Source organism: Phyllobates terribilis, unplaced genomic scaffold, assembly GCF_046119375.1.
Source record: "Phyllobates terribilis strain yellow unplaced genomic scaffold, ASM4611937v1 Scaffold_9__5_contigs__length_417890890, whole genome shotgun sequence".
Taxonomy (NCBI): Eukaryota; Metazoa; Chordata; class Amphibia; order Anura; family Dendrobatidae; genus Phyllobates; species Phyllobates terribilis.
Genome location: NW_027362769.1, coordinates 188,766,877 through 188,791,099, shown reverse-complemented (window position 1 = coordinate 188,791,099; position 24,223 = coordinate 188,766,877). Strand labels below are relative to the sequence as shown.

At 51.5% G+C, this 24,223-nt stretch overlaps 1 protein-coding gene across 6 annotated transcripts in view; it reads left to right on the top strand.

The window, feature by feature from the left end:
• The window catches only part of MYLK (myosin light chain kinase), a 471,929-nt gene that overhangs the window by 71,535 nt on the left and 376,171 nt on the right, over nucleotides 1-24,223 (top strand). The window contains exon 2 of one of the 6 annotated variants that reach the window (XM_073647529.1): nucleotides 3,747-3,834. The exons of the other annotated variants lie outside the window; for them this stretch is intronic. The gene's annotated coding sequence lies outside the window, so the exon portion shown is untranslated. The remainder of the gene's footprint in view (nucleotides 1-3,746; nucleotides 3,835-24,223) is intronic. 6 annotated transcript variants of the gene reach the window in all.

Sequence of the window (24,223 nt, the reverse complement as noted above, 5' to 3'; positions counted from 1 at the left end):
GCATGGGCTCCAGGTGACCGGAGGGTCCCACCTGGCAACCCCAAACAACATATCCATGGGGCCAGGTGACTTCATCCTCCCAATCTCCTAAAATGTAGTCATGGTCAAATGGAGCAGATACTTATCTTTCCAGTCAGGGCTATATACCCTTAGGCTAGAATCGTGTAGAATCCAAATCTGTGTATCTTTGGGTAAAGCCATGCTACCAAGCTGATGGTGTGAAGAGAGTCTGATCTTTGATTCTCCTTTTAAATTCACTTTTCAATCTCTGTTTCAAGTCTCCCCTGCTACAGAAACACATGTCTTTTTTAAGTACACATCCACAGGTTCGTAGGAAAGGGCAGCCTCATGTCTCATTGTTTTAGCATTTAATGAATTTGCTTAGTTTGTCCTCCTTTCTTGTGAGTCAATAAGTCACATGGTCCATAAATGTTAATCAACATAATTAGCAAACATTCATTGTTCCACAGACCAATAGACGTCAACACAAAGATAATAGTGTATTTATCTTGGATTAACTAATTCATCTATTAATCTAAACGTCTGGCTGATAAAGATTTTAAACTGTATCATCACACAGACTAACAAGGTAATACAAACAGGGCTAAAGGAAAATACCAATCATACAAATATACACTGTGTGCAGAATTATTAGGCAAGTTGTATTTTAGAGGATTATTTTTATTATTGATCAACAACTATGTTCTCAATTGACCCTAAAGACTCATAAATAGCCAAGCTTAATATTTTTGGAAGTTGGAGTGTTTTTTTTTTTAGATTTGGCTATCTTAGGAGGATATCTGTTTGTGCAGGAAACTATTACTGTGCAGAATTATTAGGCAACTTAATAAAAACCAAATATAATCCCATCTCACTTGTTTATTTTCACCAGGTAAACCAATATCAGTGCACAAAATTTAGAAATAAACATTTCTGACATGCAAAAACCCAAAAAATGAGTGATGAATATAGCCACCTTTCTTTATGATGACCCTCAGCAGCCTCCATCCATAGATTCTGTCAGCTGCTTGATCTGGTTTTGATCCACATTGCGTGCAGCAGCCACCACAGCCTCCCAGACACTGCTCCCAGAGGTGTACTGTTTTCCCTCCCTGTAGATCTCACCACAGCCTCCCAGACACTGCTCCCAGAGGTGTACTGTTTTCCCTCCCTGTAGATCTCACATTTTATGATGGACCACAGGTTCTCTATGGGGTTCAGATCAGGTGAACAAGGGGACCATGTCATTATTTTTTCTTCTTTTAGACCTTTACTGGCCGGCCACGCTGTGGAATAGTTGGATGCATGTGATGGAGCATTGTCCTGCATGAAAATCATGTTTTTCTTGAACGATACCGACTTTTCTGTACCACTGCTTGAAGAAGTTGTCTTCCAGAAACTGGCAGTAGGTCTGGGAGTTGAGCTTCACCCCACCCTCAACCCGAAAAGGTCCCACAAGTTCATCTTTGATGATCCCAGCCCATACCAGTACCCCACCTTCACCTTGCTGGCGTCTGAGTCGGAGTGGAGCTCTCTGCCCTTTACTGATCCAGCCTCTGGCCCATCCATCTGGCCCATCAGGAGTCACTCTCATTTCATCAGTCCATAAAACCTTTGAAAAATCAGTCTTCAGATATTTCTTGGCCCATTCTTGACGTTTTATCTTATGTTTCTTGCTCATAGCTGGTCGTTTTTCAGCCTTCCTTACCTTGGCCATGTCCCTGAGTATCGCACACCTTGTGCTTTTTGATACTCCAGTAACGTTGCAGCTCTGATATATGGCCAAACTGGTGGGGAATGGCATCTTGGCAGCTTCACGCTTGATTTTCCTCAATTCATGGGCAGTTATTTTGCGCCTTTTTTGGCCAACACGCTTCTTGCGACCCTGTTGGCTATTTGCCATGAAACGCTTGATTGTTCGGTGATCACGCTTCAAAAGTTTGGAAATTTCAAGACTGCTGCCTCCCTCTGCAAGACAGCTCACAATACTGGACTTTTCAGAGCCCGTCAAATCTCTCTTCTGACCCATTTTGCCAAAGGAAAGGAAGTTGCCTAATAATTAAGCCCACCTTATATAGGGTGTTGATGTCATTAGTCAACACCCCTCCTCATTACAGAGATGCACATCACCAGATTTACTTAATTTGTAGTTGACTCTCAAGCCTATGCAGCTTGGAGTAGGACGACATGTAGAAAAAGTATCATGTGATCAAAATACGCATTTGCCTGATAATTCTGCACGCGGTGTATGCCCACAAACAACAGAGGTTAACACTGGAAAGTGGAGGATGGGGAACAAACCAAAATAGAAGAAGAATAGGATTAACAGACAACCTAAACCACACAACAGTCTCAGCTTAAATCCTCCAAATGCCTTCTCACATAACCACTCTCCACCACACTCCTAGAACCATGCAGCATAAGCTAGCTCTGGCAATGATAGCCTGCCAAAGCCCAGAATATATAGGAGCGGGGAGTGGCTAACACTGAACAGCTGAGAGCTTATAGGGGTTGTCCAGTACTTTTAAAAATATGCCAATGTGTTTTAATGATGAATAGAAGCTACTTTATAATTACCTCCTGGTGCTGTTTTTGCCTGTGAGCGGCGCGATCGGTGGCCACTCACAGGCAGCACGTTTAAATGAAGGTAAGCTTCCAGGAGCTCACAACTGAGCTGATTAACCCCTGCACTGCTAAAAGAAACCTGCACCGTTTAATATGAAGGTGAAAGGCTTCTAATGAGTGCAGGAGTGGGAGGAATCGGACGCTGCGGCCTTCTGGCTCCTCTCTGTCGCTGTAAACCCGTGACACACAGGGAATATAATCTACACCTGTTTATATGGGATATGTGTTCATTCCCCTATTATCTACGTATATTTCATGCTCATTCCATGTTCAAGATGCACAAGAAATCTACAATACCTCTTCATATGTTTGTACCTATAAGTTATTATGTTCATTCTTTTTATTTATTTATTGCTTTGCTTCATTCTTTTTAGTACTGTCCCAAAGGAGGCTTTATCAGAGCTCCTGATACTGACGGCTGACAGACCCGGGGCCCCGATCAGCTCCTGTGTTCAGGGGGCCCGAGACAGGATTATATGAGAGAAGATCAGGGTGGTGGACTTTCTGCATCCGAACCCTGGGCACAAAGATGATGGGTTACCCAGTCACGAGGAGGGTGTAATCTCTAGATTTCAGTGCTCTCACCCTCTGTTCACAGTGCTGCCTTCGCCTTGTATTCTACTGAAAAGCCGCCCTGCAACTGGCACTGACCCGGGGCGCCCCCGCACGCTGTGCCCCCTGACCCGGGGCACCCCCGCACACTGTGCCCCCTGATTCAGGGTACCCCCGCACTCTGTGCCCCCTGACCCGGGGCACCCCCGCACTCTGTGCCCCCTGACCCGGGGCACCCCTGCACACTGTGCCCCCTGACCCGGGGCGCCCCCGCACTCTGTGCCCCCTGACCCGGGGCGCCCCCGCACTCTGTGCCCCCTGACCCGGGGCGCTCCCGCACTCTGTGCCCCCTGACCTAGGGCGCCCCCGCACTCTGTGCCCCCTGACCCGGGGCGCCCCCGCACTCTGTGCCCCCTGACCCGGGGCGCTCCTGCACTCTGTGCCCCATGACCCGGGGCGCCCATGCACGCTGTGCCCCCTGATTCGGGGCACCCCCGCCCGCTGTGCCCCCTGACCCGGGGTGCTCCTGTGCACCCTGTACATTTTGTCACGTTTCTCTCTTGTTTCAGGTGACTGATTTCTGAGATTTGTGTGCGGCCGGTGGTTCCTGTAGACGACTGATCTCCACGTAACAAGCGTTTCCACAGCAGATCGGAGGTGCGGAGCTTGTGGTTTGGCAGAACGTGACATTGTTGTTTTTGTACAATGTTGTGGTCACTCCTGATATTTGGGACATTCTCTGATGCACATAGTTAACACCATTAGATCCAGAGCATGGGTCAGACTGTTAGGTCCCTGAGCCCCATGGATATTGAAAGAATAGAGCAGAGCTGTAGTATAAAGCATGGAGTGGGGCAGAGCCTGAGCTTTGAGTTTGTATTGGAAATATGTAAAGTATCCGGAGATGGCACGTGGAGAATGAGTTTGTACAGTATGGGGCAGCCTAACATTTTCTCAGACTTTGTTTTCCTATGAGAAATTCTTACAGTTCAGTTATTGATCCGTTATAAGAAGGCAATGGCCTGCGCTCTGTCCCTCCGCTGTGCTCCGTCTCCCTGTGCTCTGTCCCTCCGCTGTGCTCCGTCTCCCTGTGCTCTGTCCCTCCGCTGTGCTCCGTCTCCCTGTGCTCTGTCCCTCCGCTGTGCTCCGTCTCCCTGTGCTCTGTCCCTCCGCTGTGCTCCGTCTCCCTGTGCTCTGTCCCTCCGCTGTGCTCCGTCTCCCTGTGCTCTGTCCCTCCGCTGTGCTCCGTCTCCCTGTGCTCTGTCCCTCCGCTGTGCTCCGTCTCCCTGTGCTCTGTCCCTCCGCTGTGCTCCGTCTCCCTGTGCTCCATTTCTCCATGCTACATTCCTTCCAGTGTGCTCCGTTCTCCTGCTGCGCTCCGTCCCCCGCTGCTCTCTATTCCTCCATTACACTCCGTCGCCTGTCCCCCCTGCGTTTTTTCTCTCCTCTGCGCTCCATCCCCCCTCTGCGGTCCGTCCCTCTGTCCGTCTCCCCCCCCCGCCCCGGCGCTCCGTCGCCCCGGCGCTCCGTCTCTCCCCCCCCTCCCCGGCGCTCCGTCTCTCCCCCCCGCCCCGGCGCTCCGTCTCTCCCCCCCGCCCCGGCGCTCCGTCTCCCCCCCCCCCCACCCCGGCGCTCCGTCTCTCTCCCGCCCCGCGCTCCGTCCCCCTGCGCTCTGTCCCTCCGCTGTGCTCCGTCTCCCTGTGCTCTGTCCCTCCGCTGTGCTCCGTCTCCCTGTGCTCCATTTCTCCATGCTACATTCCTTCCGGTGTGCTCCGTTCTCCTGCTGCGCTCCGTCCCCCGCTGCTCTCTATTCCTCCATTACACTCCGTCGCCTGTCCCCCCTGCGTTTTTTCTCTCCTCTGCGCTCCATCCCCCCTCTGCGGTCCGTCCCTCTGTCCGTCTCCCCCCCCCCCCCCCGCCCCGGCGCTCCGTCTCCCCCCCCGCCCCGGCGCTCCGTCTCTCCCCCCCCGCCCCGGCGCTCCGTCTCCTCCCCCCCGCCCCGGCGCTCCGTCTCTCTCCCGCCCCGCGCTCCGTCCCCCTGCGCTCTGTCCCTCCGCTGTGCTCCGTCCCCCTGCGCTCTGTCCCTCCGCTGTGCTCCGTCCCCCTGCGCTCTGTCCCTCCGCTGTGCTCTGTCTCCCTGCGCTCTGTCCCTCCGCTGCGCTCCGTCCCCCCGCTGCTCTCTATTCCTCCATTACACTCCGTTGCCTGTCCCCCCTGCGTTTTTTCTCTCCTCTGCGCTCCATCCCCCCCTCTGCGGTCCGTCCTTCTGTCCGCTGCTCCCCCCCCCCGCCCCGGCGCACCGTCTCTCCCCCCCGCCCCGGCGCACCGTCTCTCCCCCCCGCCCCGGCGCACCGTCTCTCCCCCCCGCCCCGGCGCACCGTCTCTCCCCCCCGCCCCGGCGCTCCGTCTCTTTCCCCCCCCCCCCCCCCGCCCCGGCGCTCTGTCTCCCCCCCGCCCCGGCGCTCTGTCTCCCCCCCCCGCCCCGGCGCTCCGTCTCCCCCCCCCCCCCCTTGTCTCTCCGTCTCAACCCCCCCCCCCTGCCCCGGCGCTCTGTCCCCCCCCCCCCCCGCCCCGTCGCACCGTCTCTCCCCCGCCCCGGCGCTCCGTCTCTCCCCCACATTCTCCGGATTTTCAGCTCAGCTGTTAACACTCCTACGAGTGCCGTCTCCAGGTTTCTTTTCCAGATGTCGTCCAGGGCCCTCAATGAGCCGCCTCTGAGGTTTGGCACTTGCTGAGCCGCTCATCTTCGGGATGAGAGCAGCGTGCAGATGACGCATCGCAGTCAGCTGGACATTCCTGTGTCCCACCTGCTCGCACTTACCGGCAAATTTCACAGGAGAAAAACATTATTTTTGGCAATAATGAGCATAAAATCTGCAGCTGATCAGAGCGACGAGTTGTTAACCCTCAAAGGGCCCATATACTGGATATCGAGAAGTGTCCAGACTGATACATTGTAACAAACTATCCGGACAGGAGAGCGATTCCTGCTGCTGTTGGGTTTAGGTACCTAAGCATTCCCTGACATTACATTGTAGCAAACTTGATGTTCTCCCTTTGTCTGACACTGACTCTCTACAAAACTGAATTTCTCGTGTTTCCCCCCTCCACTAACCGACTTGTACCCGATATTGCAATTACCTTGTGTGGTTCTACCATAACTCCCCAGCAGCACACCCGCTCTCGTGGGGTCATATGTGACACAGAACTTTCCTTTATTCCTCATATACAATAACTCACTCACTCGCTCGTGTAACCTGCATCTTAAAAACATCTCCAGAATCCGACGTTTTCTCACCTTTGAAACTGTAAAACCTGTTGCTCTTATTCATTCTCGTCTGGGCTACTGCAACTCTCTTCTGATCGGTCTCCCTCTTACTAAACTCTCCCCTTCAATACGTCCGAAATACGGCAGTCAGGGTCGTATTTTTGTCCAGCCCCTACACCGATGCCTTCACCCTGTGCCAGTCATTGCACTGGTTACCCATCCACTCCAGAATACAATACAAACTGATCACTCTCGCCAACAAAGCTCTCCACAGTTCTGCACCGCCCTATATCTCCTCCCTCATCTCTGTCTATCACCTACCCATGCTTTCCGTTCTGCAACTGATCTAAGACTAACTTCCTCCATAATCCGAACCTCCGTCTCCAAGACTTCTCTCATGCTGCGCCAGTGTTCTGGAATGCACTACTCTAGACAATCCAACTAATATCTAACCCCCAGGTTTTTAAACGTGCTTGAAAGACACATCTCTTTAGACAGGACTATCCCCTCACTTCACTAACCTAACTCTCCCCTGTTTCCTCTTTCCAAATTTTACTCAGAGCAGATCATCAGCCATTATACTGATGGCTGTACGTGACAGCACGTTCTACCTATTATGTCCCCCCTATTTCCTTATAGATTGTAGCTTGCGAGCAGCCGGACCCTCAGATAATCTGTAACTGGCGATTGATGTAATACCCTGTGATGTCTTTATTGTTTGTACATGTCACTGTTTATTGTACAGTGCTGCGGAATATGTTGACGCTATAGAAATAAAAATGTATTATTACTAGAAAATTATTATTACTGAAAAGGCAATTCTGCTATTTCAATAGGGGAAGGGGGAGTTTTTCCCACCTCCTTTATAGCCTTTACCACCTATACAGGGCGGGCCATTTATATGGATACACCTAAATTAAAGGGGAATGGTTGGTGATATCAACTTCCTGTTTGTGGCACATTAGTATATAGGAGGGGGAAAACTTTTCCAGATGGGTGATGACCATGGCGGCCATTTTGAAGTTGGCCATTTTGGATCCAACTTTATTTTTTTCAATGGGAAGAGGGTCATGTGACACATCAAACTTATTGAGAATTTCCTAAGAAAAACAATGGTGTGCTTGGTTTTAACGTAACTTTATTCTTTCATTAGTTTTTTACAAGTTTATGACCACTTGTAAAATGTGTTCAGAGTGCTGCCCATTGTGTTGGATTGTCAATGCCGCCCTCTTCTCCCACTCTGGACACACTGATAGCAACACCGCAGAAGAAATGCCAGCACAGGCTTCCAGGATCCATTGTTTCAGATGCTGCACATCTCGTATCTTGATGGTATGGTGTGGTATATGGGGTACAAAGATAGTGGGGCCATTCTTCATCAATAGAAACCTCAATGCCGCTGGATATCGGAGATTGCTCCATGATGATGTGTTGCCCTCTTTATGCACTGAAGATGGCACGTTCCCTGAGTTTTTCCAACAAGCTGGTCACCACCACATTATGGGTGTCAGGTCCGAGCATTCCTACATGAACAGTCTCCTGGAAAGTGGATTGGTCGTCGTGAGCCAGGTGAATGGCCACCAAGGTCTCTCGATTTGACCCCCTTAGACTTTTATCTTTGGGGTCATCTGAAGGCAATTGTCTATGCTGTGAAGATACGAGATGTGCAGCATCTGAAACAACGGATCCTGGAAGCCTGTGCTGGCATTTCTTCTGTGGTGTTGCTATCAGTGTGTCCAGAGTGGGAGAAGAGGGCGGCATTGACAATCCAACACAATGGGCTGCACTCTGAACACATTTTACAAGTGGTCATAAACTTGTAAAAAACTAATGAAAGAATAAAGTTATGTAAAAATCAAGCACACCATTGTTTTTCTTACGAAATTCTCAATAAGTCTGATGTGTCACATGACCCTCTTCCCATTGAAAAAAATAAAGATGGATCCAAAATGGCCAACTTCAAAATGGCCGCCATGGTCAACACCCATCTGGAAAAGTTTCCCCCTCCCATATACTAATGTGCCAAAAACAGGAAGCTGATATCACCAACCATTCCCATTTAATTTAGGTGTATCCATATAAATGGCCCACCCTGTATATTAATGTTAGCTACATATTATTTATATTTAACTTTCTGTATTGTTTCTTTCTTTTTGAAGTGAGGTGATTCAGCTAGCTCGAGCTGTGTCGGCTCCTCCCTGCTTAGGCCGCGGAAGCCCCTCCTCCGCTCAGGCCGCTTCTGCTTCTCCCCCGCTCAAGCTGTGTCAGCGCCTCCCCTTCTCAGGCTGTGTCAGCGCCTCCCCTTCTCAGGCTGTGTCAGCGCCTCCCCTTCTCAGGCTGTGTCAGCGCCTCCCCTTCTCAGGCTGTGTCAGCGCCTCCCCTGCTCAGTCCACCTAGGCTCCCCCCCAACTCAGGCCGCGTAGGCTCCCCTCCCCCCCCCTGCTCAGGCCGCGTAGGCTCCCCCCCTGCTCAGGCCGCGTAGGCTCCCCCCCTACTCAGGCCGCGTAGGCTCCCCCCCCCCTGCTCAGGCCGCGTAGGCTCCCCCCCCCTGCTCAGGCCGCGTAGGCTCCCCCCCCCCCTGCTCAGGCCGCGTAGGCTCCCCCCCCCCTGCTCAGGCCGCGTAGGCTCCCCCCCCCTGCTCAGGCCGCTTAGGCTCCCCCCCTGCTCAGGCCGCGTAGGCTCCCCCCCCCCCCGCTCAGGCCACGTAGGCTCCTCCCCCCCTGCTCAGGCCGCGTAGGCTCCCCCCCCCCTGCTCAGGCCGCGTAGGCTCCCCCCCCCTGCTCAGGCCGCGTAGACTCTTCCCCCCCCCCCTGCTCAGGCTGCGTAGGCTCCTCCCCTTCCCCGCATAGCGTGTGAGCCCCTCCTCCTTATATTTTCTGTACCCCTCCACTGCATAGTGTGAGCCCCTCCCCTGCATATTTTCTGTCCCTCCCCTGCATAGTGTGTGAGCTCCCTCCCCTGCATATTTTCTGCGCCCCTCCACCGCATAGTGTGTGAGCCCCCTCCCCTGCATATTTTCTGTGTCCCTCCTCTGCATAGTGTGTGAGCCCCTCCCCTGCATATTTTCTGTGTCCCTCCCCTGCATAGTGTGTGAGCCCCTCCCCTGCATATTTTCTGTGTCCCTCCCCTGCATAGTGTGTGAGCACCTCCCCTGCATATTTTCTGTGTCCCTCCCCTGCATAGTGTGTGAGCACCTCCCCTGCATATTTTCTGTGTCCCTCCCCTGCATAGTGTGAGATCCCCTCCCCTGCATATTTTCTGTGTCCCTCCCCTGCATAGTGTGTGAGCCCCCTCCCCTGCATATTTTCTGTGCCCCTCCCCTGCATAGTGTGTGAGCCCCCTCCCCTGCATATTTTCTGCACCCCTCCACCGCATAGTGTGTGAGCCCCCTCCCCTGCTTATTTTCTGTGTTCCTCCCCTGCATAGCGTGTGAGCCCTTCCCCTGCATATTTTCTGTGTCCCTCCCCTGAATAGTGTGTGAGCCCCCTCCCCTGCATATTTTCTGTGTCCCTCCCCTGCATAGTGTGATAACTCCTCCCCTGCATATTTTCTTTGTCCCTCCCCTGCATAGTGTGTGAGCCCCCTCCCCTGCATATTTTCTGCGTCCCTCCCCTGCATAGTGTGTGAGCCCCCTCCCCTGCATATTTTCTGCATCCCTCCCCTGCATAGTGTGTGAGCCCCCTCCCCTGCATATTTTCTGCGTCCCTCCCCTGCATAGTGTGTGAGCCCCCTCCCCTGCATATTTTCTGTGTCCCTCCCCTGCATAGTGTGTAAACCCCTCCCCTGCATATTTTCTGTGTCCCTCCCCTGCATAGTGTGTGAGCCCCCTCCCCTGCATATTTTCTGTGTCCCTCGCCTGCATAGTGTGTGAGCCCCTCCCCTGCATATTTTCTGTGTCCCTCCCCTGCATAGTGTGATAACTCCTCCCCTGCATATTTTATTTGTCCCTCCCCTGCATAGTGTGTGAGCCCCCTCCCCTGCATATTTTCTGCGTCCCTCCCCTGCATAGTGTGTGAGCCCCCTCCCCTGCATATTTTCTGCGTCCCTCCCCTGCATAGTGTGTGAGCCCCCTCCCCTGCATATTTTCTGTGTCCCACCCCTGCATAGTGTGTAAACCCCTCCCCTGCATATTTTCTGTGTCCCTCCCCTGCATAGTGTGATCCCCTCCCTTGCATATTTTCTGTGTCCCTCCCCTGCATAGTGTGTGAGCCCCCTCTCCTGCATTTTTTCTGTGTCCCTCCCCTGCATAGTGTGAACCCCTCCCCTGCATATTTTCTCTGTCCCTCCCCTGCATATTTTCTGTGTCCCTCCCCTGCATAGTGTGTGAACCCCTCCCCTGCATATTTTCTGTGTCCCTCCCCTGCATAGCGTGTGAACCCCTCCCCTGCATATTTTCTGTGTCCCTCCCCTGCATAGTGTGTGAACCCCTCCCCTGCATATTTTCTGTGTCCCTCCCCTGCGTAGTGTGAGCCCCCTCCCCTGCATATTTTCTGTGTCCCTCCCCTGCATAGTGTGTGAGCCCCTCCCCTGCATATTTTCTGTGTCCATCCCCTGCATAGTGTGTGAGCCCCTCCCCTGCATATTTTCTGTGTCCCTCCCCTGCATAGTGTGTGAACCCCTCCCCTGCATATTTTCTGTGTCCCTCCCCTGCATAGTGTGTGAGCCCCCTCCCCTGCATATTTTCTGTGTCCCTCCCCTGCATAGTGTGTGAGCCCCTCCCCTGCATATTTTCTGTGTCCCTCCCCTGCATAGTGTGTGAACCCCTCCCCTGCATATTTTCTGTGTCCCTCCCCTGCATATTTTCTGTGTCCCTCCCCTGCATAGCGTGTGAACCCCTCCCCTGCATATTTTCTGTGTCCCTCCCCTGCATAGCGTGTGAGCCCACTCCCCTGCATATTTTCTGTGTCCCTCCCCTGCATAGCGTGTGAGCCCCCTCCCCTGCATATTTTCTGTGTCCCTCCCCTGCATATTTTCTGTGTCCCTCCCCTGCATAGCGTGTGAGTCCCCTCCCCTGCATATTTTCTGTCCCTCCCCTGCATAGTGTGTGACCCCCATCCCCTGCATAGTGTGTGACCCCCCCTCCCCTGCATATTTTCTGTCCCTCCCCTGCATAGTGTGTGAGCCCCTTGCCTGCATATTTTCTGTGTCCCTCCCCTGCATAGTGTGTGAACCCCTCCCCTGCATATTTTGTGTCCCTCCCCTGCATAGCGTGAGTCCCCTCCCCTGCATATTTTCTGTGTCCCTCCCCTGCATAGCGTGTGAGTCCCCTCCCCTGCATATTTTCTCTGTCCCTCCCCTGCATAGCGTGTGACCCCCCTCCCCTGCATATTTTCTGTGTACCTCCCCTGCATAGTGTGTGAGCCCCTTCCCTGCATATTTTCTGTGTCCCTACCCTGCATAGCGTGTAAGTTCTCTCCCCTGCATATTTTCTGTGTCCCTCCCCTGCATAGCGTGTGAGTCCCCTCCCCTGCATATTTTCTGTGTCCCTCCCCTGCATAGCGTGTGAGTCCCCTCCCCTGCATATTTTCTCTGTCCCTCCCCTGCATAGCGTGTGAGCCCCTTCCCTGCATATTTTCTGTGTCCCTCCCCTGCATAGCGTGTGAGCCCCTTCCCTGCATATTTTCTGTGTCCCTCCCCTGCATAGTGTGTGAGCCCCTCCCCTGCATATTTTCTGTGTCCCTCCCCTGCATAGCGTGAGTCCCCTCCCCTGCATATTTTCTGTGTCCCTCCTCTGCATAGCGTGTGAGTCCCCTCCCCTGCATATTTTCTCTGTCCCTCTCCTGCATAGCGTGTGACCCCCCTCCCCTGCATATTTTCTGTGTCCCTCCCCTGCATAGTGTGTGAGCCCCTTCCCTGCATATTTTCTGTGTCCCTACCCTGCATAGCGTGTAAGTTCCCTCCCCTGCATATTTTCTGTGTCCCTCCCCTGCATAGCGTGTGAGTCCCCTCCCCTGCATATTTTCTGTGTCCCTCCCCTGCATAGCGTGTGAGTCCCTTCCCTGCATATTTTCTGTGTCCCTACCCTGCATAGCGTGTAAGTTCCCTCCCCTGCATATTTTCTGTGTCCCTCCCCTGCATAGCGTGTGAGTCCCCTCCCCTGCATATTTTCTGTGTCCCTCCCCTGCATAGCGTGTGAGTCCCCTCCCCTGCATATTTTCTGTGTCCCTCCCCTGCATAGCGTGTGAGTCCCCTTCCCTGCATATTTTCTGTGTCCCTCCTCTGCATAGCGTGTGAGCCCCTTCCCTGCATATTTTCTGTGTCCCTCCCCTGCATAGCGTGTGAGCCCCCTCCCCTGCATATTTTCTGTGTCCCTCCCCTGCATATTTTCTGTGTCCCTCCCCTGCATAGTGTGTGACCCCCCTCCCCTGCATATTTTATGTGTCCCTTCCCTGCATAGTGTGTGAGCCCCTTCCCTGCATGTTTTCTGTGTCCCTCCCCTGCATAGTGTGTGAACCCCTCCCCTGCATATTTTCTGTGTCCCTCCTCTGCATAGCGTGTGAGCCCCTTCCCTGCATATTTTCTGTGTCCCTCCCCTGCATAGCGTGTGAGCCCCCTCCCCTGCATATTTTCTGTGTCCCTCCCCTGCATATTTTCTGTGTCCCTCCCCTGCATATTTTCTGTCCCTCCCCTGCATAGCGTGTGACCCCCCTCCCCTGCATATTTTCTGTGTCCCTCCCCTGCATAGTGTGTGACCCCCCTCCCCTGCATATTTTCTGTGTCCCTCCCCTGCATAGTGTGTGAGCCCCTTCCCTGCATATTTTCTGTGTCCCTACCCTGCATAGCGTGTAAGTTCCCTCCCCTGCATATTTTCTGTGTCCCTCCCCTGCATAGCGTGTGAGTCCCCTCCCCTGCATATTTTCTGTCCCTCCCCTGCATAGCGTGTGACCCCCCCTCCCCTGCATATTTTCTGTGTCCCTCCCCTGCATAGTGTGTGACCCCCCTCCCCTGCATATTTTCTGTGTCCCTCCCCTGCATAGTGTGTGAGCCCCTTCCCTGCATATTTTCTGTGTCCCTACCCTGCATAGCGTGTAAGTTCCCTCCCCTGCATATTTTCTGTGTCCCTCCCCTGCATAGCGTGTGAGTCCCCTCCCCTGCATATTTTCTGTGTCCCTCCCCTGCATAGCGTGTGAGTCCCCTCCCCTGCATATTTTCTGTGTCCCTCCCCTGCATAGCGTGTGAGTCCCCTCCCCTGCATATTTTCTGTGTCCCTCCTCTGCATAGCGTGTGAGCCCCTTCCCTGCATATTTTCTGTGTCCCTCCCCTGCATAGCGTGTGAGCCCCCTCCCCTGCATATTTTCTGTGTCCCTCCCCTGCATATTTTCTGTGTCCCTCCCCTGCATATTTTCTGTCCCTCCCCTGCATAGCGTGTGGCCCCCCCTCCCCTGCATATTTTCTGTGTCCCTCCCCTGCATAGTGTGTGACCCCCCTCCCCTGCATATTTTATGTGTCCCTTCCCTGCATAGTGTGTGAGCCCCTTCCCTGCATATTTTCTGTGTCCCTCCCCTGCATAGTGTGTGAACCCCTCCCCTGCATATTTTCTGTGTCCCTCCCCTGCATAGCGTGTGAGTCCCCTCCCCTGCATATTTTGTGTCCCTCCCCTGCATAGCGTGTGAGTCCCCTCCCCTGCATATTTTCTCTGTCCCTCCCCTGCATAGCGTGTGACCCCCCTCCCCTGCATATTTTCTGTGTCCCTCCCCTGCATAGTGTGTGAGCCCCTTCCCTGCATATTTTCTGTGTCCCTCCCCTGCATAGTGTGTGAGCCCCTTCCCTGCATATTTTCTGTGTCCCTCCCCTGCATAGCGTGTGAGTCCCCTCCCCTGCATATTTTCTGTCCCTCCCCTGCATAGCGTGTGAGTCCCCTCCCCTGCATATTTTCTCTGTTCCTTCCCTGCATAGTGTGTGAGCCCCTTCCCTGCATATTTTCTGTGTCCCTCCCCTGCATAGTGTGTGAGCCCCTTCCCTGCATATTTTCTGTGCCCTTCCCCTGCATATTTTCTGTGTCCCTCCTCTGCATAGCGTGTGAGTCCCCTCCCCTGCATATTTTCTGTGTCCCTCCTTTGCATAGCGTGTGAGCCCCTTCCCTGCATATTTTCTGTCCCTCCCCTGCATAGCGTGTGAGTCCCCTCCCCTGCATATTTTCTGTGTCCCTCCTTTGCATAGCATGTGAGCCCCTTCCCTGCATATTTTCTGTGTCCCTCCCCTGCATAGCGTGTGAGTCCCCTCCCCTGCATATTTTCCATATTTTCTCTGTCCCTCCCCTGCATAGCGTGTGAGTCCCCTCCCCTGCATATTTTCTCTGTCCCTCCCCTGCATAGTGTGTGAGCCCCTTCCCTGCATATTTTCTGTGTCCCTCCCCTGCATAGTGTGTGAGCCCCTCCCCTGCATATTTTCTGTGTCCCTCCCCTGCATAGTGTGTGAGCCCCTCCCCTGCATATTTTCTGTGTCCCTCCTCTGTATAGCGTGTGAGTCCCCTCCCCTGCATATTTTCTGTGTCCCTCCTTTGCATAGCGTGTGAGCCCCCTCCCCTGCATATTTTCTCTGTCCCTCCCCTGCATAGTGTGTGAGCCCCTTCCCTGCATATTTTCTGTGTCCCTCCCCTGCATAGTGTGTGAGCCCCTTCCCTGCATATTTTCTGTGTCCCTCCCCTGCATAGCGTGTGAGCCCCTTCCCTGCATATTTTCTGTGTCCCTCCTTTGCATAGCGTGTGAGCCCCTTCCCTGCATATTTTCTGTGTCCCTCCCCTGCATAGTGTGTGAGCCCCTCCCCTGCATATTTTCTGTGTCCCTCCCCTGCATAGCGTGTGAGTCCCCTCCCCTGCATATTTTCTCTGTCCCTCCCCTGCATAGCGTGTGAGCCCCTTCCCTGCATATTTTCTGTGTCCCTCCCCTGCATAGTGTGTGAGCCCCTTCCCTGCATATTTTCTGTGTCCCTCCCCTGCATAGCGTGTGAGCCCCTTCCCTGCATATTTTCTGTGTCCCTCCTTTACATAGCGTGTGAGCCCCTTCCCTGCATATTTTCTGTGTCCCTCCCCTGCATAGTGTGTGAGCCCCTTCCCTGCATATTTTCTGTGTCCCTCCCCTGCATAGCGTGTGAGTCCCCTCCCCTGCATATTTTCTCTGTCCCTCCCCTGCATAGCGTGTGAGTCCCCTCCCCTGCATATTTTCTCTGTTCCTTCCCTGCATAGTGTGTGAGCCCCTTCCCTGCATATTTTCTGTGTCCCTCCCCTGCATAGTGTGTGAGCCCCTTCCCTGCATATTTTCTGTGCCCCTCCCCTGCATATTTTCTGTGTCCTTCCTCTGCATAGCGTGTGAGTCCCCTCCCCTGCATATTTTCTGTGTCCCTCCTTTGCATAGCGTGTGAGCCCCTTCCCTGCATATTTTCTGTGTCCCTCCCCTGCATAGCGTGTGAGTCCCCTCCCCTGCATATTTTCTGTGTCCCTCCTTTGCATAGCATGTGAGCCCCTTCCCTGCATATTTTCTGTGTCCCTCCCCTGCATAGCGTGTGAGTCCCCTCCCCTGCATATTTTCCATATTTTCTCTGTCCCTCCCCTGCATAGCGTGTGAGTCCCCTCCCCTGCATATTTTCTCTGTCCCTCCCCTGCATAGTGTGTGAGCCCCTTCCCTGCATATTTTCTGTGTCCCTCCCCTGCATAGTGTGTGAGCCCCTCCCCTGCATATTTTCTGTGTCCCTCCCCTGCATAGTGTGTGAGCCCCTCCCCTGCATATTTTCTGTGTCCCTCCTCTGTATAGCGTGTGAGTCCCCTCCCCTGCATATTTTCTGTGTCCCTCCTTTGCATAGCGTGTGAGCCCCCTCCCCTGCATATTTTCTCAGTCCCTCCCCTGCATAGTGTGTGAGCCCCTTCCCTGCATATTTTCTGTGTCCCTCCCCTGCATAGTGTGTGAGCCCCTTCCCTGCATATTTTCTGTGTCCCTCCCCTGCATAGCGTGTGAGCCCCTTCCCTGCATATTTTCTGTGTCCCTCCCCTGCATAGTGTGTGAGCCCCTCCCCTGCATATTTTCTGTGTTCCTCCCCTGCATAGTGTGTGAGCCCCTCCCCTGCATAGTGCATGAGCCCCTTCCCCTGCATAGGGTGTGAGCCCCCTCCCCCGCATAGGGCGTGAACCCCCTTCCCTGCATAGGGTGTGAGCCCCCTCTCTTTATATTTTCTGTGCCCCTCCCCCGCATAGGGCGTGAACCCCCTCCCCTGCATAGGGTGTGAGCCCCCTCTCTTTATATTTTCTGTGCCCCTCCCCCGCATAGCATGTGAGCCCCCTCCCCCGCATATTTTATACATGCCCCTCTTTCTCACTGTGCATATTAACCGCTCGCGCTCCGCCCCGTTGGGATCATGTGACTTACAAGCTCCTCCCACTGCAGGAAGCCTAAGTTCCTGCAGCTGGGAATGTGGCGTCATATGACTGGATTCCCAGTATGGACCCTCCTCCCACTTGCGATCTGATGCTCTACACTAATGTGTCTCCGGCCTACTAGTCGTGATCCGGTGACAGGAGATGAGCGCAGCTCTGGATATGATCAGCCGCGGTCACTCATCACGACAAGTAACGCTGCTCATTAAAGGGCGTCTCTGCTTGGAAAAAAACGTATTTGTCAGAAGGGTCATAAGCACTGGGACCCCCAGTGAGCACTGAGGATCCGAACAGTAAGTGCTCCTTTCTCTGCAGCGCCACCACAGGGTGAATAGGGCATTACATGGTGCACATACATATCAATGGGACGTCTGCGTAATGCTGGACAGGACCCTCACACACAATGTCTGACGGGACCCTCCACCCCCGGACTGTCCGGACATTATTGCAGGAAACCTGCGGTCTCATTAATGACGGGTATCGACAGAAGCATCAGATGATTGGTCTGATCGGTGTCGGCCCGGTGTAGAGCGCCGCTCCGCATCTGACTGTTTCCTTCTTCTCGTGCGCCCATATTACCAAATGTGATCATGGATCTAACGCCATATTGAAGATCAATGTTGTAGCAGCTGTCAGGGCAGGATTAGATACACGGCTCAGCAGACAGTATCACACAGGATAGGATTAGATACACGGCTCAGCAGACAGTATCACACAGGATAGGATTAGATACACGGCTCAGCAGACAGTATCACACAGGATAGGATTAGATACACGGCTCAGCAGACAGTATCACACAGGATAGCATTAGATACACGGCTCAGCAGACAGTATCACACAGGATAGGATTAGATACACGGCTCAGCAGACAGTATCACAGGAGAGGATTAGATACACAGCTCAGCAGACAGTATCACACAGGATAGGATTAGATACACGGCTCAGCAGACAGTATCACACAGGAGAGGATTAGATACACGGCTCAGCAGACAGTATCACACAGGATAGGATTAGATACACGGCTCAGCAGACAGTATCACACAGTAGAGGATTAGATACACGGCTCAGCAGACAGTATCACACAGGATAGGATTAGATACAAGGCTCAGCAGACAGTATCACACAGGATGGGATTAGATACACGGCTCAGCAGACAGTATCACACAGGAGAGGATTAGATACACGGCTCAGCAGACAGTATCACACAGGAGAGGATTAGATACACAGCTCAGCAGACAGTATCACACAGGAGAGGATTAGATACACGGCTCAGCAGACAGTATCACACAGGATAGGATTAGATACACGGCTCAGCAGACAGTATCACACAGGAGAGGATTAGATACACGGCTCAGCAGACAGTATCACACAGGATAGGATTAGACACAAGGCTCAGCAGACAGTATCACACAGGATGGGATTAGATACACGGCTCAGCAGACAGTATCACACAGGAGAGGATTAGATACACGGCTCAGCAGACAGTATCACACAGGAGAGGATTAGATACACAGCTCAGCAGACAGTATCACACAGGAGAGGATTAGATACACGGCTCAGCCGACAGTATCATACAGTATAGGATTAGATACATGGCTCAGCAGACAGTATCACACAGGATAGGATTAGATACACGGCTCAGCAGACAGTATCACAGGAGAGGATTAGATACACAGCTCAGCAGACAGTATCACACAGGAGAGGATTAGATACACAGCTCAGCAGACAGTATCACACAGGAGAGGATTAGATACACAGCTCAGCAGACAGTATCACACAGGAGAGGATTAGATACACAGCTCAGCAGACAGTATCACACAGGAGAGGATTAGATACACAGCTCAGCAGACAGTATCATACAGTATAGGATTAGATACACGGCTCAGCAGACAGTATCACACAGGATAGGATTAGATACACAGCTCAGCACACAGTATCATACAGTATAGGATTAGATACACAGCTCAGCAGACAGTATCATACAGTATAGGATTAGATACACGGCTCAGCAGACAGTATCATACAGTATAGGATTAGATACACGGCTCAGCAGACAGTATCATACAGTATAGGATTAGATACACGGCTCAGCAGACAGTATCATACAGTATAGGATTAGATACACGGCTCAGCAGACAGTATCACACAGGATAGGATTAGATACACGGCTCAGCACAGTATCACACATGATAGGATTAGATACACGGCTCAGCGGACAGTATCATACAGTATAGGATTAGATACACAGCTCAGCAGACAGTATCACACAGGATAGGATTAGATACACAGCTCAGCAGACAGTATCACACAGGATAGGATTAGATACACGGCTCAGCAGAGAGTATCACACAGGACAGGATTAGATACGTGGCTCAGTAGACAGTATCACACAGGACAGGATTAGATACGTGGCTCAGTAGACAGTATCACACAGGGCAGGATTAGATACACAGCTCAGCAGACAGTATCACACAGGATAGGATTAGATACGTGGCTCAGTAGACAGTATCACACAGGACAGGATTAGATACGTGGCTCAGTAGACAGTATCACACAGGGCAGGATTAGATACACGGCTCAGTAGACAGTATCACACAGGAGAGGATTAGATACACGGCTCAGTAGACAGTATCACACAGGAGAGGATTAGATACACGGCTCAGTAGACAGCATCACACAGGACAGGATTAGATACACGGCTCAGCAGAGAGTATCACACAGCAGAGGATTAGATACACGGCTCAGTAGACAGTATCACACAGGAGAGGATTAGATACACGGCTCAGCAGACAGTATCACACAGGACAGGATTAGATACACGGCTCAGCAGACAGTATCACACAGGAGAGGATTAGATACACGGCTCAGTAGACAGCATCACACAGGACAGGATTAGATACACGGCTCAGCAGAGAGTATCACACAGCAGAGGATTAGATACACGGCTCAGTAGACAGTATCACACAGGAGAGGATTAGATACACGGCTCAGTAGACAGCATCACACAGGACAGGATTAGATACACAGCTCAGCAGACAGTATCACACAGCAGAGGATTAGATACACGGCTCAGTAGACAGTATCACACAGGAGAGGATTAGATACACAGCTCAGCAGTCAGTATCACACAGGAGAGGATTAGATACACGGCTCAGCAGACAGTATCACACAGGAGAGGATTAGATACACGGCTCAGTAGACAGCATGACACAGGACAGGATTAGATACACAGCTCAGCAGACAGTATCACACAGCAGAGGATTAGATACACGGCTCAGTAGACAGTATCACACAGGAGAGGATTAGATTCACAGCTCAGCAGACAGTATCACACAGGAGAGGATTAGATACACGGCTCAGCAGACAGTATCACACAGGAGAGGATTAGATACACGGCTCAGCAGACAGTATCACACAGGAGAGGATTAGATACACGGCTCAGTAGACAGCATGACACAGGACAGGATTAGATATACGGCTCAGCAGACAGTATCACACAGGAGAGGATTAGATACACATCCAGATTGCACACGTCCACACGCCTGTATTTTCGGGGGTACCAGGATTCTGGGCTAACACTCAGGATTTTTCCTCTTGTGGACGTGGAGAAGTTTCTGCCATTTCTCGGCGTCTGCAGAAAAGCTTCTCCGTTGTCTGAGGAAGGTGTGAGGTTTTCGTGTCCAAGAAGGCAGCTCGACTCCTGGATGTGACCTGCCATGATGTCAGCGGCCATTATATCATCCTGATCCCGGCTGACCTGGCAAGGCCCAGGGTTCAGGAGCAGAACAACGATGGTGGGGCCCCGGGGGCTTACTGGTGTATCTCCTACCCTCACAATCCCTGTCACTCTGCCCAGTCCCTGACACCCAGCCTCACGGTCCTTGTCTGTCGCTCATATTTACTCCCTCACATTTCCCTCTCAGTCCCTTAGGTTTACCTCTCGATCCCTCTGTTTCTTTTGGTCCGTCTGTTACTCCTCCTCTCAGTCCCTCATGTATGCCTATCGGTTCCTTGTTACTCCTTCGCTCAGTCCCTTATGTTTCCCTCTCTGTCCCTCTGTTACTCCTCTGCTCAGTTCCTTAGATTTCCCTCTCGGTTCCACTGTTACTCTCCGCTCGGTCCTTCTGTTACTTCTCCGCTCAATCCCTTAGGTTTTCTGCTCGATCCCTGTTACTCCTCCTCTCAATCCCTCTGTTATTCCTCCTCTCAGTCCCTTAGGTTTTCCTCTCGGTCCCTCTGTTATTCCTCCGCTCAGTTCCTCTGTTACTCCTTCACTCTGTCCCTTATGTTTCCCTCTCAGTCCCTCTGTTAGTCCTCCGCTCAGTCCCTTAGGTTTCTCTGTCGATCCCTCTGTTACTCCTCCGCTCAGTTCCTTAGGTTTCCCTCTTGGTCCCTCTGTTACTCCTCAGCTCAGTCCCTTAGGTTTTCCTCTCGGTCCCTCTGTTACTCCTGCTCTCAGTCCCTTAGGTTTCCCTCTCGGTCCCTCTGTTACTCCTCCGCTCAGTCCCTTAGGTTTTCCTCTCAGTCTCTCTGTTACTCCTCCTCTCAGTCCCTTAGGTTTTCCTCTTGGTCCCTCTGTTACCCCTCCGCTCAGTCCCGTAGGTTTTCCTCTCGGTCCCTCTGTTACTCCTCCTCTCAGTCCCATAGGTTTTCCTCTCGGTCCCTCTGTTATTCCTCTGCTCAGTCCCGTAGGTTTTCCTCTCGGTCCCTCTGTTGTTACTCCGCTCAATCCCTTAGGTTTTCTTCTCGGTCCCTCTGTTACTCCTCTGCTCAGTCCCTTAGGTTTTCCTCGTGGTCCCTCTGTTACTCCTCCTCTCAGTCCCTTAGGTTTTTCTCTCGGTCCCTCTGTTACTCCTCCTCTCAGTCCCTTAGGTTTTCCTCTTGGTCCCTCTGTTACTCCTCCGCTCAGTCCCTTAGGTTTTCCTCTTGGTCTCTCTGTTACTCCTCCTCTCAGTCCCTTAGGTTTTCCTCTTGGTCCCTCTGTTACTCCTCCGCTCAGGCCCGTAGGTTTTTCTCTCGGTCCCTCTGTTACTCCTCCGCTCAGTCCCTTAGGTTTTCCTCTCGGTCCCTCTGTTACTCCTCCGCTCAATCCCTTAGGTTTTCCTCTCGGTCCCTCTGTTACTCCTCTGCTCAGTCCCTTAGGTTTTCCTCTCGGTCCCTCTGTTACTCCTCCGCTCAGTCCCTTAGGTTTTCCTCTCGGTCCCTCTGTTACTCCTCCGCTCAGTCCCTTAGGTTTTCCTCTTGGTCCCTCTGTTACTCCTCCTCTCAGTCCCTTAGATTTTCCTCGTGGTCCCTCTGATACTCCTCCGCTCGGTCCCTTAGGTTTTCCTCTCGGTCCCTAGAATCATAGAATCATAGAATCATAGAATGGTAGAGTTGGAAGGGACCTCCTGGGTCATCTGGTCCAACCCCCTGCTCAAAGCAGGATTCACTAGATCATCTCAGACAGATGTCTGTCCAGCCTCTGTCTGAAGACGTCCATTGAAGGGGAACTCACCACCTCTCGTGGCAGCCTGTTCCACTCATTAATCACCCTAACTGTCAAAAAGTTTTTTCTAATATCTAATCTGTGTCTCCTCCCATTTAGTTTCATCCCATTGCTTCTAGTCTTTCCTTGTGCAAATGAGAATAAAGATGATCCTTCTACAATGTGACAGCCCTTGACATATTTGTAGACAGCTATTAAGTCTCCTCTCAGTCTTCTTTTTTGCAAGCTAAACATTCCCAAATCCTGCAACCGTTCCTCATAGGACATGGTTTGCAGACCAGTCACCATTCTGGTCGCTCTTCTCTGAACTTGCTCCAGTTTGTCTATGTCTTTTTTAAAATGTGGTGCCCAAAACTGTACACAGTATTCCAGATGAGGTCTGACCAAAGAGGAGTAAAGACCGATAATGACTTCACGTGATCTAGACTGTATGCTTCTGTTAATACATCCCAGAATTGTATTTGCCTTTTTTGCTGCTGCATCACACTGTTGACTCATGTTCAGTCTATGATCTATTAGTATACCTAAGTCTTTTTCACATGTACTGTTGCTTAGCTCTATTCCTCCCATTCTGTAGATGCTTTTTTCATTTTTATTGCCCAGATGTAGTACTTTGCATTTTTCCCTGTTATAAACCATTCTGTTGGTTGCTGCCCACTGCTCCAGTTTATTTAGGTCTTTTTGAATCCTCTCTCTCTCTTCTCTAGTATTAGCTATCCCTCCTAGCTTTGTGTCATCAGCAAATTTAATCAGTTTACCCTCAATTCCTTCATCTAAATCATTGATAAAGATGTTGAACAATACAGGTCCCAGGACGGAGCCCTGTGGTACCCCACTTGAGACATTCATCCAGCTGGATGTGAAGCCATTTACAATCACCCTTTGAGTCCGATCACTAAGCCAGTTATGAATCCACCTAACAGTTGCCTGGTCCATTGCATACTTGGTCATTTTTTCAATAAGGATGGTGTGAGATACTTTGTCAAATGCTTTGCTGAAGTCAAGATATACTATATCTACAGCATTTCCCTGATCCACCCAGTCAGTGATTCTGTCATAGAAGGAAATTAAGTTAGTCTGACATGACTTGTTAGTTACAAACCCATGCTGACTCTGGTTAATCACTTCATTCTTATCCATGTACTTACATACATGTTGTTTAATAATTTGTTCAAAGATCTTTCCTGGTATAGAAGTCAGACTCACCGGCCTATAGTTCCCTGGGTCCACCTTCTTCCCCTTTTTGAAGATAGGAACAACATTTGCTCTTCTCCAGTCTTCTGGGACTTCTCCTGTTCTCCAAGAATTTTCAAAGATTATGGAGAGTGGTTCTAAAATTTCTTCTACGATCTCCTTCAGTACTCTGGGGTGTAATTCATCTGGACCTGGAGACTTGAACTCATTTATGTTAGCTAAATATTCCCTCACAATCTTTCTGTTTACAGATAACTTGGATTCCTCTATTCCTTTAAAAGGACAGTGAAGATCAGTTGATGTTACATTTTCTTTCTGAGAGAAAACAGATGCAAAATAGGAATTAAAAAGTTCGGCCTTCTCAACATCCTCTCTTACCATTTCTCCATTTTCATCCTGTAAAAATCCTATAGCATCTTTGACTTTTCTTTTACTTTTGACATACCCCCAAAATCCTTTTTTATTGCTTTTGACATCTCTTGCAAGCCTTAATTCATTGTCAGCTTTAGCTACCCTGATACGTGCCCTACAGGATCTGCAGACTGCATTATAATCTTCTTTAGATATGCCTCCCTCTTTCCATTTAATAAACATTTCTTTCTTTCTTTTTAGCATGTGTTTAAGTTCTGTGTTCATCCATCCTGGTTTCCTTAAATGCTTCCCATTCTTCCTACTTTTCGGGATTGTTAACGATTGTGCTTTGAGAATCTCATTTTTAAAAATTTCCCAT